At 41.8% G+C, this 18,712-nt stretch overlaps 1 long non-coding RNA gene across 1 annotated transcript; it reads left to right on the top strand.

The window, feature by feature from the left end:
• The first annotated feature begins 9,950 nt into the window (after window positions 1-9,950).
• On the top strand, window positions 9,951-11,553 carry LOC143505613 (uncharacterized). The gene is made up of 3 exons (XR_013127904.1): window positions 9,951-10,129; window positions 10,499-10,600; window positions 11,119-11,553. It is a non-coding gene; the product is annotated as an uncharacterized LOC143505613 (long non-coding RNA).
• The last annotated feature ends 7,159 nt before the right edge of the window (window positions 11,554-18,712 follow it).

Below are 18,712 nucleotides of genomic sequence, written 5' to 3'. Positions count from 1 at the left end.
CAAGGCTCGAAGTGGCAGACCAAGCAAAATCTCGAATAAACAGAAGTGTTGGATGTTGACAACAGTCAGAGTTAACCCATAGACCAGTACCAAAGACCTACAACATCATCCTGCTACTGATGGAGTCACTGTGAATCGTTCAACTATCCGGCGCACTTTACACAAGATGCTGCTGTATGGAAGAGTGATGCAGAGGAAGCCTTTTCTCCACCCACATCACAAACAGAGCCGCTTGAGGTATGCTAAAGCACATTTGGACGAGCCAGCTTCATTTTGGAGGAAGGTGCTGTGGACTGATGAAACTAAAATTGAGTTATTTGGCCATAACAAGGGCCGTTATGCGTGGAGGAAAAAGAACACATCACTCCAAGAAAAACACCAGCTACCTACAGTAAAATTTGGTGGTGGTTCCATCATGCTGTGGGGCCAAACTTTCGCATCCCACTGTATATCAGCCAAACCTGATGACAAAACAGTTTAGGAAAAATTGAGGCCTGCGTGAGAGATGTTAAATGCTGGATGTCTGTAAACTTCCCCAAAGGCTGCAAGACAGAAAATACCAAATCTCATGCTTAATCTCGTAGACTACCCCATTACACCTGGCACAGAAGCCAAAACTCTCGGCGTCATACTCGACTCCGACCTATCATTTGATAAATACATAGATAATACTACTAGGATAGCTTCTCTACATCAACATTGCCAAGTTAAGAAATGCATTATCACAGCATAATGCAGAAAAATTGGTGCACACCTTTCTTAGGTCCAGATTAGACTACTGTAACTCATTGCTGTCAGGATGCTCATATAGGATTCTCAATAAACTTCAAATAGTTCAAAATGCAGCAGCCAGAGTTCTGAATAGAACTATTAAATTCGATCATATCAGACCAGTCCTATCAGCCCTGCATTGGCACCAAGTTAAATTCCCTATTGATTTTAAAATTCTTCTATTTATTTATAGAGCACTTACTCCTGATTACCTCCAGGAACTTATTTCCTACTATGAACCCCCACGTCCACTAAGATCACAGGGTGCTGGTCTTTTATTAGTTCCAACAAATTAATAAGGTAACAGCAGGGGGAAGAGCCTTTTCTTATAAGGCCCCCCAGCTTTGGAACAACCTTCCAGAATGTGTCCAGGACTCTGACACAGTCTCAATCTTTAAGTCTAGGTTGAAAACCTACTTATTTAGTTTAGCTGTCAGGAACAGCACATGATTGCCACGAGATGCGTTTCACCTGCCGCTCATCGCCCCTCCCCTTTCACGCTATATAAGCTTCCTCCTCTATCTTCCGGGTTGCGAAGTATTGTTGGCATGCCATCTACCAAGCGTTATCTCCTGATTGCTCTCCTGTGTTTTGACCTCTGCTCTCGTTCCAGACCTCGTCTCCAGCCTAGCCCCTTTGTACCTCCAGCCATCTGTCTACCCGGCGTGAACTCGGACCGTCCTGACCACGACAACCGCACTCACACACTGCACACACCACACGGAGTTATTCACCTGTGCGAGTACTCCGTATTCACTCAAGAAATCAAAACATCAGTAATCCGCATTTGGATCCGTGTCTTCCTGGCTGAAACGTTACATTAGCGTTTGATAATTAATATCCCCCCTTAGATAAAGGTACAGATCTAGGGGTTCATAGGTGAAGGGTTTTATGGTAAACTGGGGATGTCACCATCTGTGGCACAATGTGGTAATAAAAGGTTCTGGACATTGTTTTTATTGTTTACTCAGAACATACATACACTCTCATCAGACTGTGTTAACACACACTAACATTATAGCCTGGGGAGTATTTTTAGGTCAATTTGTTTAATTTTGGAATTTAGCAATAGATACATTGTACACAAAATATTAACACTCTGTCACCATCTCATCAAACTTTCACACTTATAAGTTTCCTCAATTCCTTTCTCTCTTATTCCATCTTATCCTTCTCCACTCTCTCTTCTTCCACCACCGCTCAGTTGTTTGTCTCTCGCTTTTCTCTTTGGTGAAATAAAACTATATATACTACCTTTCCTCTTAATTTCTTTAAGATTCAAAGTAACTTAATAGTATACAGTGAGGAGAACAAGTACTTGATACACTGCCGATTTTGCTGGTTTTCACACTTGCAATGCATGTAGAAATCTGTAATTTTTATCATAGGTGCTCTTCAAGTGTGAGTGATGGAATCTAAAAACAAAATCCAGAAAATCATACTGAATGACTTTTAAATTATTAATTTGCATTTTATTGCAGGAAATAAGTATTTGATTCCTTACCAAACAGTACAAATTCTGGCTCTCACAGACCTGTTAGTTGCTCTTTAAGAGGCCCTCCTGTTCTCCACTCTTTACCTGTATTACCTGCACCTATTTGAACTAAATAGAATAAAAAGACACCTGTCCACACTCACACACAAACAAACTCCAACCTCACCACAATGGCCAAGACCAGAGAGCTGTGCAAGGACATCAGGGAAAAAATTATAGCCCTGCACAAGGTCGGAATGGGCCACAGGAAGATAGGCTACAGGTTTATGAGAAGACAACACCTGTAGGCACAATAATTAGAAAATGGAAGAAGACAAAGAACAGTCAACCTCCCTCGGTCTGGAGCTCCCTGCAAGATCTCACCTCGTGGGGTTGCACTGATAGTGAGGAAGGTAAGGAAAGAGCCCAAAACTACTCTGCAGGACCTGGTCAATGACCTGCAGCAAGCTGGAACCACTGTTTCCAAAAAAACTATTAGTAATACATTGCGCCGTCATGGCTTAAAATCCTCCAGTGCACGCAAGGTCCCCCTGCTTAAGCCAGCACATGTCCAGGCCCGTCTGAAGTTTGCCTATGACCATATAGATGATCCAGATGAGGTGTGGGAGAAGGTAATGTGGTCAGATGAGACGAAAATAGAGCTTTATGGTCTAAACTCCACTCGCCGTGTTTGGAGGAAAAAGAAGGAAGAGTACAAACCCAAGAACACCGCCCGGGCAACTAAGGAGTGGCTACATAAGAAGCATCTCCAGGTCCTGGAGTGGCCTAGCTAGTCTCCAGATCTGAACCCAATCGAAAATCTCTGAAGACACCTGAAACTCTGTGTTGCCCACCGACAGCCTAGAAACCTCAAGGATCTGGAGAAGATCTGTATGGAGGAGTGGGCCAAAATCCCTGCTGTAGTGTGTGCAAACCTTGTAAAGATCTACAGGAAACGTCTTACTTCTGTAATCGCAAACAAAGATTTCTCTACCAAGTATTAAGTTTTGTTTTTCTGATGTATCAAATACTTATTTCCTGCAATAAAATGCAAATGAATAATTTAAAAGTCATTCAGTGTGATTTTCTGGATTTTGTTTTTGTCACGCTACGGTTCCCGAACCCTTCCTTTGGGGCGTGTGTTAACGTTGTCTGCGTCTACTCGTCTGCGTCAGTGTATCTCCGTGGGTGCGGGTGTGTCTTGTAATCATCCGTCTCACCTGTGGCTCGTCTCGTCATCACGTGGGGTTGATGTGGTCTGTCTATTTAATGTGCGTTCGCGCAGTATCTTGTGCTCGTCGTTGTCTATAGTCTGCACGTTGTGTGCTTTGTGTTTGTTCTTCGTGCACTATTGCGCAATATACGTCAAATAAAACGTGTCGTTCGGACCAGAGACCTGGACTCGTGTCTCGTCCTTTCTCCAGCGCCCCAGCGTCACAGTTTTTAGATTCCATCACTCACACTTAAAGAGCACCTATGATAAAAATGACAGATTTCTACATGCATTGCAAGTGTGAAAACCAGCAAAATTGGCAGCATATCAAATACTTGTTCTCCTCACTGTATATAATAATAATATTTAGTATAATATTTAGTAACTAAATATTATCTTAACCTGCTTTACACAGAACTAACGCCAGATCTAGCTAAGATTACATGTATGTTTAGTGAATTTTTTATCATCTCATAATTAGCATCGCAACTTTCCCAGCACCATGCTTTCACTATAATTTCATATCTTAATAGATGATTAATCCGTTTTTACGTATTTCCTCCCACGTCTCACACACAGGTTAGTGCAGGTTCACTGGAAAGGGTGTGCACCGTTTGATTACAGGAATGCTTTTCTTCCTCAGAAATGTCTTATCTCTGCTATTCATAGTTAAATAATAATAATAATCTTTATTTGTATAGCACCTTTCGTACGTACATGCAACTCAAAGTGCTTTACAGTATAAATAAAAAAAAATTAAAAGGAGATAAGACAAAAAGACAAAAAGAAAATGTTAAAAGAAATAAAAGATAAAAATATTAAAATAACATAAAAAGTAAAAAAGTAAAGTAAATAAGATAAAACTATTAAGATAATTAGATTTAGATAATAATAGACAACATAATGTAATAAAGTAAATAAGATTGAGGGTTTCTTAACTAAAAGCAGATCTAAACAGGAATGTTTTGAGACTCTTCTTAAAGCTGTGCAGGGATGAAATGCCTCTGAGCTCTTCAGGAAGAGAATTCCAGAGCTTTGGGCCATAGTGGCTAAAAGCCCCCTCGCCAATCTTTAATCAGCTTTTAGGAATCACCAGTAGATTACTGTTGAGAGACCTGAGAGACCTGACTGCATGGACGTAATTTTGATTTCAAAAGTGGGGGGGACATGGATTCGTCGCTATTTAAATATTTGGTTTTAACCGTAAAAACTGGGGGGACCAAAACCGGCTTTTGAAAAAGTGGGGGGGACATGTCCCCCCCGTCCCCCCCCCCCCAAAATTACGTCCGTGCCTGACTGGAACATATCTAACCATCATTTCACTGAGGTAAAGAGGGGCAAGACCATGAAGACATTTAAAAACCATGACTAGAACCTTAAAATCTATTCTAAATCTGACAGGTAACCAGTGCAGTGAGTTGAGTGCAGGTGTAATATGATCTCTCTTTCTCCTGCGGGTCAGAACCCTTGCAACAGTGTTCTGAACTCGCTGTAGGTGCGAAATAGAGCTCTTTGGAAGAGCAGATAGAAAAGTGTTACAATAATCTAGCCTTGATGTGATAAATCACATCAGCGCGTCTTCTCCTTGTCGTGTTTTTTTTACTTTGATCTCAGTATTAGATTCATAACAAAGTCAGCCTTTTGCCATCAGAAAGTTATAGTCAAAGTCAGTTTAGTAATTTGTTACACATCAATTCTTGCATTGATGCATTTCAGTCATGATTTTGGCAACCACACCTTACAAAGTAAAGTCTTAGTAAAGTCCTTAAATTAAAGATTCAATTAAAGATTCAAACACAGATTCAGAAGGTCCTGAATCTAGTAAATGATCTAGTGAATATCCGAACTGATATTTTGGAGTTTGTTAAGATCTATCTCCATTTATTAAAAATTACTTTCATAATGACTTTAAACATAAAGCAAGATTTGAGCCTGTAACTTAAAATCGATGTATCCAAGTTTTATTTTTGAAGATTACCGTAATGGTCGTTGCTTGTAGAGATGTGAGGGAAAATGCTTTATAGGTGTGGGTTATTGACTATTTGTTACAGATCAGCTACAACTGAGTTTAAAAGAGTCAATATAAGATGCCAGACCATTTTCTCTAGTGGTATATGGTCTGTTGCATTACGCTGGGTGATTACAATGCTGTCTGATTCTGAGTAATGATACAAATGTCAGCGCTTCATTGCTTGATTGTGAATGATTATTGATTGTAAGTGTAATGTTCCTGGTTTTGGCATTGCAAAAAAATCTAATTCGTTAACGTTTTCTGTAGGGGGAGTTCTGGGGAAAGCACCTGACAGGATGTTAAGGTCCATTATTAAGGCTTAGAGGGAAAATAAAAGAAGACCTGCTTTCTGTCTTCAATCTGAGGGTGGACCTCATGGCAAGATGTTGATGAAAAAGTGAAGGACTGCAGTAGTTTGACCTCAATTATAATCATTCTGATCTTTCAGGAATTAATCAGCTGTGAATCTTGATTAATAAATGTGTACGCAACAGTCACAATACTTGGAAAAGGCAGTGAGGTTATTCAGCACACTGGCTTACTCATGTTAGGCGCAAGGAATGCACAGCACTGAACGGCGGGACCTGTATGCATTTTAGGAGTGAGGTAAATGAGTGACAGGTCTGTAAGATGATCAGTAGGCGGGTGACTGTGCAGGGGAGGTGGAGTGTGTGAGAGTGGATATCTCCCCTGAGGTGGTGGACTGGCCTACCGTGACACACTCATGTATAGATGTAAGCATGAATGTTAAATACAATGAGAAATGGATCAAATAATGCAGAACAAGATAACACAGAAGATGAAATTGTGCTCCAGTGTATATTGTGACCTGACTTTGTATTGTTTTTGATTTAGTATTTTGTCTTTCTGCAAGTGCCTTGAGCACGTAAGTAGCTGGATGGGTCAAAACTTTCTACAGTTGAATGAAGACAAATAAAGATTATTATAATTGGTAATAGCAATGAAAGCCACAGACTAGATTCCTACTTAAGACTCGAAAACACTAAACTCTAAAAAGCTAACTCGTAATAATGGCATAGTAACAGACATTTATTTCAATTTTAGCAGTCACAATGTCAATAATCTAACAGACGCTCGCATATCACTCCTCTGTTAATATCTTTACACTGGCTTCCTGTTGAATACAGGATCCAGTTTAAAATATTAACACTTACTTATAGAGCATTGCATGGCCACGCCCCTAATTATTTGGTTGATCTGCTTCACCCATATGTGCCAGCTCGTTCTCTTAGATCGAGTGATTTGAATTCACTGACTGTTCCACGTTCTCGCTTAAAGACTCGTGGAGATCGAGCTTTTGCGGTCATTGCTCCCAAACTGTGGAATGCACTGCCCCTGTCTTTGAGATTGGCTGTGTCTGTGGAATCTTTTAAAAAGCATTTAAAGACCTACCTGTTTAAACAAGCATTTGGATAAATGGACCAGACAGAAACGCATTATGTCTTCGTGAATTATGTGCTGTTTTGTTTATATATTGTGTGGCGTTTTATATATTTTAGTTGTATTGTGTATATGTAAAGCACTTTGTGGCCTTTGTTTGAGAAAAGTGCTATATAAATAAATTTTACTTACTTACTTTACTTACAATAAATAAGTCAGCGTTTTATAATCTTAAGAACATTAATAAGATCACAAATTTCTTGACTAAACCAGATTTTGAGAAACTCCAAATCTCTAGCCAGGTTGATTTACTGTAATGGCCTCCTAACATATATGGGTGTGTGTGTATATATATTGGGGTTAATGTGTAAGTACATTTGTGGGTGTATATATATGTCCATAAGAGGGTATATGGGTGTGTGTGAATGTGTGTGGGAATGTAGGGGAGGATGTACATGTGCATGTAGGTGTATATGTGCGCTGGGGCCTAGCTGATGGCCCGTGGGGGGGGGGGGGGGGGGGTTCTGTTACCTCTGGTTCCCTGGACCTGCGCTCCTTGGGTGGGGGGGCGCTCCCTCTCCCGCCTGCTGGGATGGACATGCGGGGGTCACTGGGAAGTGCGTCCCTGGGACTCAACTGCTCCTGGGGGGCCGTGGGCGGGTGGGATTCACGGGTCTTTCTCTGCCGGCCTCTGGGGGAATGTTGTTACAGCTTTCTACCCTGGCTGGTACGTACATTCCGTACATTTATCCTATGTTGCACTTTTATGTTGCACATAAACACACACTCACACATACACATACATCACAGTCATTTGTGCTATATGTCTTGGGTACACTTGCTACTCTTCTTTGCAGTGGTCATTTGAGCTGGTTGTCTTTATTTTATTTTTTCCCTGCACTTCTGTCTTTTCTCTTTTTATTTTCTCTTCCCCTCTTTTGTATATCTTCTTATGGTCCACCTAACCCCAATTATTGTTATCACTATTGCACTATATTATACAGAATTGTTATTATCTGATCTGTATATAAAAACAAAGTTGTCCTCCAAAGATGGGGGGGGGGGGGGGGGAGGAGGTGGGCCACAAAAAATAAATAAATAAATGCAGCTCTTAGATCTTTACAAGAACTGATATTTTGGAAGTGTTAAGATATTTATTTACTTCCATATCCACTGGTATACATTTTTGTTAAAAATCACTTTCACAATGATTTTACACATTCAATGAAGATTTGAAATAGGTCTGTAGTTTCATATGGAACTATGGAAGTCACCTAGACAATTTTGTGTTTTCCCTGAAATCTCATACTTTTATTTATCAAATGAGTTGCAAAATGAATAGAAATATAGTCCAGACATTGACAATGTATAAATAGTGTTTTTTTTTTATTTGAAATAATTTTCTACTTTAAACTTTGCTTTCGTCAAAGAATGCTCCCTTAGCAGCAATTACAGCATTGCAGACCTTTGGCATTCTAGCTGTTAATTTGCTGAGGTAATCTGGAGAAATTTCACCCCATGCTTCCAGAAGCCGCTCCCACAAGTTTGATTGGGTTAATGGGCACTTTTTTCGTACCATACGGTCAAGCTGCTCCCACAACAGCTCAATGGGGTTGAGATCTGGTGACTGCGCTGGCCACTCCATTACCGATAAAACACCAGCTGCCTGCTTCTTCTCTAAATAGTTTGTGCATAATTTGGAGGTGTGCTTTGGGTCATTGTCCAGTTGCAGGATGAAATTGGCTCCAATCAAGCGCTGTCCACAGGGTATGGCATGGTGTTGCAAAATGGAGTGATAGCCTTCCTTATTCAAAATCCCTTTTACCTTGTTCAAATCTCCCACTTTACCAGCACCAAAGCAACCCCAGACCATCACATTACCTCCACCATGTTTGACAGATGGTGTCAGGCACTCTTCCAGCATCTTTTCAGTTGTTCTGCGTCTCACAAATGTTCGTCTGTGTGATCCAAACACCTCAAACTTTGATTCATCTGTCCATAACACTTTTTTCCAATCTTCCTCTGTCCAATGTCTGTTCTTTTGCCCATATTAATCTTTTTCTTTTATTAGCCAGATATGGCTTTTTCTTTGCCACTCTGCCCTGAAGGCCAGCATCCCGGAGTCGCCTCTTCACTGTAGACGTTGACACTGGCGTTTTGCGGGTACTATTTAATGAAGCTGCCAGTTGAGGACCTGTGAGGCGTCGATTTCTCAAACTGGAGACTCTAATGTACTTGTCTTCTTGCTCAGCTGTGCAACGGGGCCTTCCACTTCTCCTTCTACTCTGGTTAGAGCCTGTCTGTGCAGTTTCTTGGCAATGTCTCGCATGGAATAGACTTCATTTCTCAGAACAAGAATAGACTGTCGAGTTTCAATTGAAAGTTGTTTTTTTCTGGCCATTTTGTGATTTAATCAAACCAACAATTGTAATGCTGCAGATTCTCAACTAGCTCAAAGGAAGGTCAGTGTTATAGCTTCTCTAATCAGCAAAACTGTTTTCAGCTGTGCTAACCTACTTGCACAAGGGTATTCAAGGGTTTTCTAAATATCCAATAGCCTCCTTACAGAGTTAGCAAACACAATGTACCATTAGAACACTGGAGTGATGGTTGTTGGAAATGGGTCTCCATACATCTATGTAGATATTGCATTAAAAACCAGATGTTTACAGCTAGAATAGTCATTTACCACATTAATAATGTATAGAGTGTATTTTTGATGCATTTAATGTTAGCTAAATTGAAAAAAAAAACTGCTTTTCTTTCAAAAATAACAACATTTCTAAGTGACCCCAAACTTTTGAACGGTAGTGTACTCTTGAAACAACTCGAGACAATGAACCGGAGGTTCAACTTTCGACTCCTGCTAAATAAATCAGGGACTGACATAAAACATCTGGATAGAAACACAAGAAAAGAACCGGAAACAGGTCTGACAAGCATGCGTGGGCGGGGCCAGGATTGACACACTCACTAGAGTAACCACATTATTGGTCAGAGATATATCAGAAGACCAGTCCTCTGAGTGATGTTGCAATAGTACGTCATATTTGTGTCGTCACTCTAGGTAGTTTTGTATGAATAAATAGGGAAGCATTTCAGCAAGTCTTCCACGGTTGCAACAGGCATTCTGTCTCTCTGAGAAAAGTTTTACTGAGCCGAACGAACACATCACTACTGAAGCACGATGACTTCTGTACCTGGAGGATGGAGCAAATGGGTAGATGCTGATGAAGATGTGAAGGACCTCTGCCGTAAGGTTAGTGACATCATTTATTTTCTTTGCACTATGCTTGTTTAACTGAGTGATTAACCTTGAGTTATCAATTATTTAATTAAAAATATATAATTTTAATGTGCATATTTTAATAGTTACTAAGTTACTGTTATTTATCTATCCCAATGGCCACAAAAAAACACATATTCCAAACTTCCACATCACTGCTGCATTGACTGTAGAAGTAAGATCTGTAGAAGGTGGACATAAAAGTATGAATATTAAGTACACATCAAGAAAGGAATTAAACAATGTAGAATAAGATAATGAATATAAAAGATAAAACATGACAATGCTCCAGTGTAGATTGTGACCTGACTTTATACTGTTTTTGGTTATGTTTGATTTCAGGTAAAGGATGCTGTTGAGGAGAAGACTCAACAGACCTTTACTATTTTTAACCCCCTGACATATCGAACCCAAATTGTAAGAGGACGGAATCTTGATATTGTGGTATGTGTAAATATATTAGTCACAAAATCCATTGCATTGCAAATTTTTCAGGTTTCTAAGATTCAAGATTCATTTTGCTTCTCCAGTTTGTGCAGTAATGAATATACTATTTCTCAGTTTATTGTTCATCTAACAGCCCTTGCCAAGCTATGTTACTGCTGTTATGGTGTTGAAAATGTGCAATAAACACAATGCCATTCCATATCACCATGACAGCCATTTCACACCTAATATACCATATATCATTAGAAAGCTTAGCTACTTCCCTAAGTAAGTATTATAATACCTCCACTTGTGTCCAATAACTGGTTAATGTAATGTGACATGTATCTACACGTTATTGTAGACCAAGCAAGTGAAAACCTTGATTCGAATATGTGTTTGAGCTATCTTTAGAGAGGTTCTGTTGTACAATTAAGGAATAGTGGCCTTTGCCAACTATTCCTATATATTTCCTAGTTTTCTAAACTTAATATTTTTTTAATCTCTCTCTCTCTCTCTCTCTCTCTCTCTCTCAGTTGTATATCGGAAAACTGAGATGTCTGGGTCTGCGTGTTTGGGAGGATGTTGCACCAGTTAAACTGAACGTGATTGCAACTGAGTTTTTTCCATTGCCCACTGGCAACTTGGACAAATTGCATTGATCCTGTGTATCTTCACCACAAATTATGAAAATGTATGTGACTTTAACTGTTTTGTCACGGCGGGCCCCCTGCTGGTCGCCCCGTTTACAGTGGCAGTTGTCTTGTTGTTGCGTTGTGTTTGTCCCATAGGTGGGCGGGGCCTATGATCCGCCTCACCTGACGGTCGATATATGTCATTGTCTATATATGTCTTGTCTTTGTACCAGTTGACTGCTGGATATTATATCCTTAATTCGGATCGTGTCACGGGTTTTTGGTTTTGTGCAATGTGTGCATTAAAACCTCCTTATCCTCTGAGACTTGGCATGATCACTTCCATTTTATTTTGCACTCCCTGCCCATCACATATATGTCAAAAACCATATATTACATTTGTTTTACACACAACATGACAACATAACTATCTAGGATAGCAACAATCTGTGTGCCTCGAGGAGACCTCTTCTTGCTTCTACTTACACTGGATTTTCTCTGCAAATCCATAAATCACTCTCATTGACATATGGTACCTGGCACTAAATACTAGCATATCTCTAATCAAACAGAACATGTCTTCAACCTGTAATTACCTTATGGCTTCTACTTTTGCCTTGGCTAAGATTTTGTGGTAACTGCAGAGCCAGACAGATATTACAGGTACTGGCAAACTAGTCAAACATTGTGAAATAAGACAAGGTTCAGAAAAAGCCGAGCTAATAGATATAAATATATTAAATATAAAATAAATATACTCAATATAAAAAAGGTCAAGCAGCTGGTCTGAGATCAGAATGTTTACTGATTACTTGTAATCATTTGTGATTACAACTGATTACTTGTAATGTTTAATAAATAAAGGATTACACAAGCATTTCCCTACCTTGCAATGTAAAATGAATAATGTCAGCTATATCAATCCACTGACTAACAGTGTATCATAATGAAAAATACATCTTAATCATTAAAACAACCCTGTTTTCATGACTAAAATTTAATTAGGAACACAATATGTTATGGGGGAATATTTTATGTCATATTTCATAAAAAACATGTTACTTCTGTTTCTGTTAAGAAAAGAGATTTAGGCCCTGGTTGCCCACTAGATGTCACTGTGGCGTGTGATGATTCGAACGTTTCACAAGATCGAATCATTTTCCGAATCAATTGGTTCATTTGATTCAGTCTCCCAAAAACCCAACTTTTGCCATCACTACAGGGTTGCCAACTCTCACGCATTGAGCGTGAGACACACGCATTTGACCGTTTTCACACGCTCTCACGCCACACTTCCAATATCTCACGCCGAAAAAAAATATCCAGTTTATTTGATTCAACATATATATGATTCACACATATATGATTCAATACGTTACTAGTTCGCTAGCTCTGGCGCCATCCACCGGCGATATAACACTGAATCTGTGTCCATTTTACGTTCAATTCTTTGTTTATAGCTTATGCAGTTTGATCTCTCCCGATGTTTTGCACAAGTTTCAGTAGGATAACTCACACTGACTTGTTTTATTTTACTATGTGTTTCACCCATTTTAGCCACTAGAAGGCACCAAAATTCTATAGATTTTTCCTTAGTGGGAACTTGTTTGTTTGGTTGTTATATGTCTAGTTATGTATTTTTGCCATGAGGCATGTATCTAAGAAGTCAATCTAAGTGTATTGATCTCTGGTAAAAGCTCTGATGAACTTAAACAGGACTACATCTATTTCTATAAGCTACTCAGAATCTGCAATGTCAGCAAATTAAATGATCTTTAAAAAGAAAAACATCACAATCAGTTCTTCTGGATGTCAGTTTGTATCTCAAAAAGTAGATTAGGTAGGAGATGTTGAATGGATAAAAACTTGATGACTCACTTAAAGGGCTCCACAATATGGGCAGAAGACAATATTACGATTATATCATCATAAAATACATTTACATTTACATTTAGGGCATTTAGCAGACATTCATGTCCAGTGTGACTTACAAACTAATATACCTTCCATCATGTTAGAGATTGTTGATTGCTTGAATAAGCAGTAGTCAAAGACTGGCATACAAAACTGTCACTAAATCATGTGAACACCACATACCACTACAAAGGCCATACTGTGATGATGTTTGGAGTGATATAAGGTGTGATGTTTGGAGTGATAGAATGTGCACCCCAGCATGCAAATGTGTGAAGGTAAAGGATCTCCTGCTTCTCCAGGCTCCTGTTTGTATGTGTTTGATGCGCTGAGAGCAGACAGAACTACGGCCGCACACGGGTGAGAGAAGAGCCCTGCACCCCCTCGTAACGCACCCACGCCTGCCACATCTGTGGGCTCTGTAATGTCCAGCTAAATAAAGTCACTGCTCCCCCCCCCTCCGTTTGAGTCCTCTGTTCATGGCTGTCTCTCTGCCATCGTCTCATTAGGCTGGAGCTCAGAGTGCCTTTCCTGGACCACAGGTTCACCGCCTACTTCCTCTCTCTGCCTGAGGAGATGAGGGTGCCTAAGGTGAGGAGAACTTTACTACGTTCAGAAACATTTCCAGAGCAGAGGTGGAACGCTGGGTTATAATCTGTAATAATCTGATGGTTTCTGCTGTGATCTACTCCTAGCTCAGCTCCTTGAATGGGTAACAGAGATCTGTGCCCTGAGGATGTTTTCACTGGTCTCTTTCATTAGTGATCTGGTTTTGAACAAACAAGCAAGTGGATGTTTTAAATATTAGTTTATACCATAAATGCACTCGTAAATATTGGTTATGCAATGTACAAACACAGAGGTCCATCAGTGTAAAGTTTATTTGAAATGGTGTAAAGTCTGTTGAACACATTTGCTGCAAGTGTTCACTTCTTCCTTCTACACGTTTCACCAGCTCTTGTATGAACATGGGATACGCATCCTGGCATGAGCAGAACATTTATTAAGTCTCGAAATTGTGGTTTGAAGACAATCATCTATTTATTATAAACGTATAAACTCGTTTTTTTTTATTTGTGTGACGCTCGGGCTGTCCCGAAGGATGAGACACGGAATCCTCTTGGACTGATGTCACGTTTGTTTTATTTATAACAATAGCGCTGTCTAGCGCACAGGCAACACTCACACTTGCACACAGACGTGTAAACATAGACAACGACGAGCACAGGACACTGCGCGAGCGCGCATTAAATAGACAAACCACATTAGCCCCACGTGATCACGAGACGATTCACAGGTGAGACTTATTAATCACACGACATAACCCCAACCACGAATCTCCACTGACGCAGACAAAGCACGTGGACAACGTTGACACACGCCCAAAAGGGAGGGGCCGGGTCCTCAACATGACAGACGCCCCCTCCAAGGGCACTACACGTCCCGGGGTGCCAACAGGACCGAGTGCCCCGAACCCACGACGATGGGCGGATCCGACGCGCTCAATCCTGCGTCTGGGAGGTGACTGCCCTTGGCGAAGCGTCCGTTACGAATCGCCTAGCACACCCTCCCTGGGAAGACGGGGGAAAAGACGTTAGACACACTCAACGGAACAGACACGAATACACACACCGGTACATTCACACACAGAGGAACAAACGGGATTAGGGGATTCGGCACACATACGGGAAGACTTACAAACACTGGTACACACACACACGACATAGGCGCCAGGCTGCGCGCCAGCAGGAGAGAGATGAGGAGAGAGAGGTCGGGAGCTACTGGTGCAGCAGGTGCTGCGGAGGGCGGTGCTCCTCCTGCCCTTGCTGCAGTCCCTCCACCGGACGCAGCGCGGCTGGCGGACGTGCCTGGCGCAGCGCGGCTGGCGGACGCGCCTGGCGGACGCGCCTGGCGCAGCGCGGCTGGCGGACCCTCCGGAGTCAGCCCTGGGCGCGGTCACTTCCATCTCCTCCGTCTCGCTACCCTGGCTCCAACTCATGGGCTGCTCCGGGCTGCCACCCCGGGAGCAGTCCATCTCCTCTTCTCCAGAGCGATCGGAGGACGACTTCCACCTTCCCTTCACCGTCTCAGCAGAGCATTCAGAGGGGGGCAGACCGTCCTCTTCCTCAGAGTAGAATTCGCTGTCCGTGCACTCTGAGACGCCCGAGTGCACGGACAGAGGACGATCTTCCTCCTCTTCCTCACCGTAATTGGCGGGGTATGCCGATTGCTCCGACTGAGGGTAGTCCCCAACCTCGACCTCCTCCCCCTCCTCTATGACGGAAGAGGAACCAACGGGCGGAGGGAGGTAGTCCTCTTCCTCGGACTCCTCCTCCTCCTCTGACCTGTAGTCGAGTGTGGACGCGTCTTCCAGCGACAGGGGGTAGGCTTCCTCTCCTTCCCCGCCGTAGTCAACGGTGGAAGCATCGCATAGTGACGGAGGGTATGACTCCTCCCCTTCGTCCTGTTCCTCCTCGGAGTCCCCCTCCCCAAACTCGTTCTCCGGGGTGGACTCGATAGCACCGCAGACGCAGGAGTCCACCCTCAGAGAAGAGCGGGCGCGGGACGGAGGGGAGTGTCGTTCCCTCCAAATCCTCACCGCGCCCTGGCGGAAGGTCTCCGCCAGCTCGGGGTCTCTCTCCTCTAGCCCCTGGGCTGTGGCCAGCTGGAGGGCGCACACTGGGTCTTTCTCCAGCTGTTCCTGCGTCGGGGTTCTCTCCTCCTCCCCAAGCTCACCCTCTAGTGGCGCGTCCGTCCCGTAGAATGCCGGGACGCTTACGCGGACAGGCGAGCTCTCCCGGGAAGACGAGGGGTGTCTCTCCTCCCACACCCGCACAGCTGACACTCGTTGTTTTTATCACCACATCCGTAGACCCTAACAAAATCATGACCCGTCTTAGCACTAGGGGTGTATTCAACTAAGGATTTTCATAGTCGAATCTGATTCGTCAGCTTTTCCCTTTAGTTGACTAATAGTCGAATCAGGTTTATTTATATATTTTTTATTTAGAGCACCTTAAAACGGGATCCCGTTCTCATTCAGGACTTTTTTCCTCTTCAAAGTAAAAATCTAAAACACTCAGATAAATGAATAAACACGGTAGGTTGGCTTTATTCAGCTTTTATTTATTTTTTTTAAATGAAACGTTAGAGAACATTAGCAGTCAGTGCGCATTGCGCATATCGAACTGTCAGACAGGTACTGTGCAAAAATATTTTAAATAAAATATGCCTGCCTGAAAATAAAAAAATTGCCACACAACAGCAAAAAAATACAAGGAAAGGTTCTAGTAACGGGGTTTAAAATCAAACAACAACAAAAAATGTTTATAGGCCTACTTGCTGAGACGCACCACGACAAGACGACTGAAACAACAAACGTTTTTTTCGCCTTACACGTTTTAAATGGTATGCCATGTTGGTTGTTGTCGTGCGAAATGAAAGACGTTGATGACATAACTTGCACTTTAATTTGTTTGATTCATCTTTATGTTTTTCAAAATACTTTTGAAGTTTTTTAGTAGCCATTATAATCTCGGCAGATGCTGCTCGTATTCTGTAGCGTGTTCAGCTCCGCTCGTTTGGATTGTGCAACTGCAGGGTGTGATTTATTAATGTGTAGTAAGGAAGATGCCTATTGTTAATGCGCAAACATCATTTTAAAATATTTATTACCAGAAATTAGGATGATTTTATTTGACAAAAGGCTATATATAATGAAAACAAAGACATTTCATGTAACAACTAATGCTTAGCAGCATCCTTGGGCACCTCCATGCAGTTAGAATGGTACATTCGACTATGACGTTCATAGTCGACTAGGGGGTATAGTCGACTATAGTCGAATCAGCGACTATTGCAGGTCACCCCTACTTAGCACATTTCAGTTCAACGTCTCTGTGGTATCTCCAGCACCTCTCTCCTATACCCCGCCATAATGCAACATGGCACCCATGACCACTTCCTCATAGCCTTCTTCATAATCCTCTCCAGCCTATCCAATAATTTCTGTAATTCACCTCATGAGTCATTAGTGGCCATCTACTAAGTGGGAGCAAGCCAAACTGGAGATGCCACAATTTAAATACATCTTAACAGACAGATTGTCAAATAAACTGGGATACTGTCCCTAATATCCCCCATTTCTTTACGATTGGCTTTTCACAAATACCATGTTGTGTTTGTTAAAGAACTATTAAAGCTTCAAGAGTGCAAGAAAATGGCTCTTGGGATTTCTAAATTGCTCTTGGGATATCACTCTATATTGCTTGGGGACTGCAAATATATTTGCCGAAAGTGATAAATTACCAATTCTTTTAAAATTGAATGATTTCTTTTAAAAATTATTTTCTGGCTTCCATCTTTAAATCTTGTACTTCTATTTGGGAAGTGTGTTTTTCCTGTTGGTATCTTTGTTGGCATGTGCAAGTCTCGCTTTTAACATTTATCATTCTGCTGAACACCTTTGAATGGGAAAATGAGGGATGTGTAATATGTAATTTCCAAACAATTTTTAGAATGCTATGGCATTCTACAGATTTTTCCTGTTGTGGTTTCACACTGTTCATAGGAAATTTAGCAAAAATTCACTATTTATTTTTGTAAGTAAACAAGGCAATGTCAAGTTAACTGACTTCTGAATAACTTTGTAATTGTGCATGCATTCCTTCACAATTTCCATAGTCTGTGCCAATGCCTACCATATACTCACCAGCCACTTTATTAGGTACACCCAAACTGCTCATTAACGCAAATGTCAAATCAGCCAATCACATGGCAGCAGAAGAGAATGGCCAGACTGGTTTGAGCTAATAGAACAGCAATAGTAACTCAAATAACCAGTTGTTACAACCGAGACATGCAGAAGAGCATCTCTGAATGCACACCACATCAAAACTTGAGGTGGATGGGCTACAGCAGCAGAAGACCACACCAGGTGCCTCTCCTGTCAGCTAAGAACAGGAAACAGAGGCTATAATTCTCACAGGCGCACCAAAATTAGACAATAGAAGATTGGAAAAACATTGCCTGGTCTGATGAATCTTGATTTCTGCTGCGACATTTGGATGGTAGGGTCAGAATTTGGCGTCAACAACATGAAAACATGGATCCATCCCATCCTGCCTTGTATCAACGGTTCAGGCTGGTGGTGGTGGTGGTGTGGGGGATATTTTCCTGGAACACTTGGGGTCCATTAGTACCAATTGAGCATCATGTCAATGCCACAGCCTACCTGAGTATTGTTGCTGACCCTGCCCATCCCTTTATGACCACCACCTATATGTCAAACTTGAAAAGTGAATTCTGACAAGCTATCTCCTTCTTGGGGTATGAGATCAGACCAGTGTTGAGGCGTCCTGATCCTACAGTGCCCTTTGTGTTGGAGGTGGATGCGTCCCAGGTAGGTGTAGGAGCCATAACGTCACAAAGGGGAGCAGGATCCTGCCTACACCTAGTAAGCTACTAGCACAAACTCCTGCCGAATGGAATCATGGTATCGGAGAACGCAAGTTGTTGGCCGTAAAACTGGCACTGGAGGCGTGGAGGCATTGGTTAGAGGGGGCTAATCCTGATGGACCAC

Source organism: Brachyhypopomus gauderio, unplaced genomic scaffold (genome assembly GCF_052324685.1).
Source record: "Brachyhypopomus gauderio isolate BG-103 unplaced genomic scaffold, BGAUD_0.2 sc403, whole genome shotgun sequence".
In the NCBI taxonomy this organism is placed as follows: domain Eukaryota; kingdom Metazoa; phylum Chordata; class Actinopteri; order Gymnotiformes; family Hypopomidae; genus Brachyhypopomus; species Brachyhypopomus gauderio.
The sequence above is the reverse complement of the archived record's forward strand: the minus strand, read 5'-3'. Positions and strand labels throughout refer to the sequence as shown.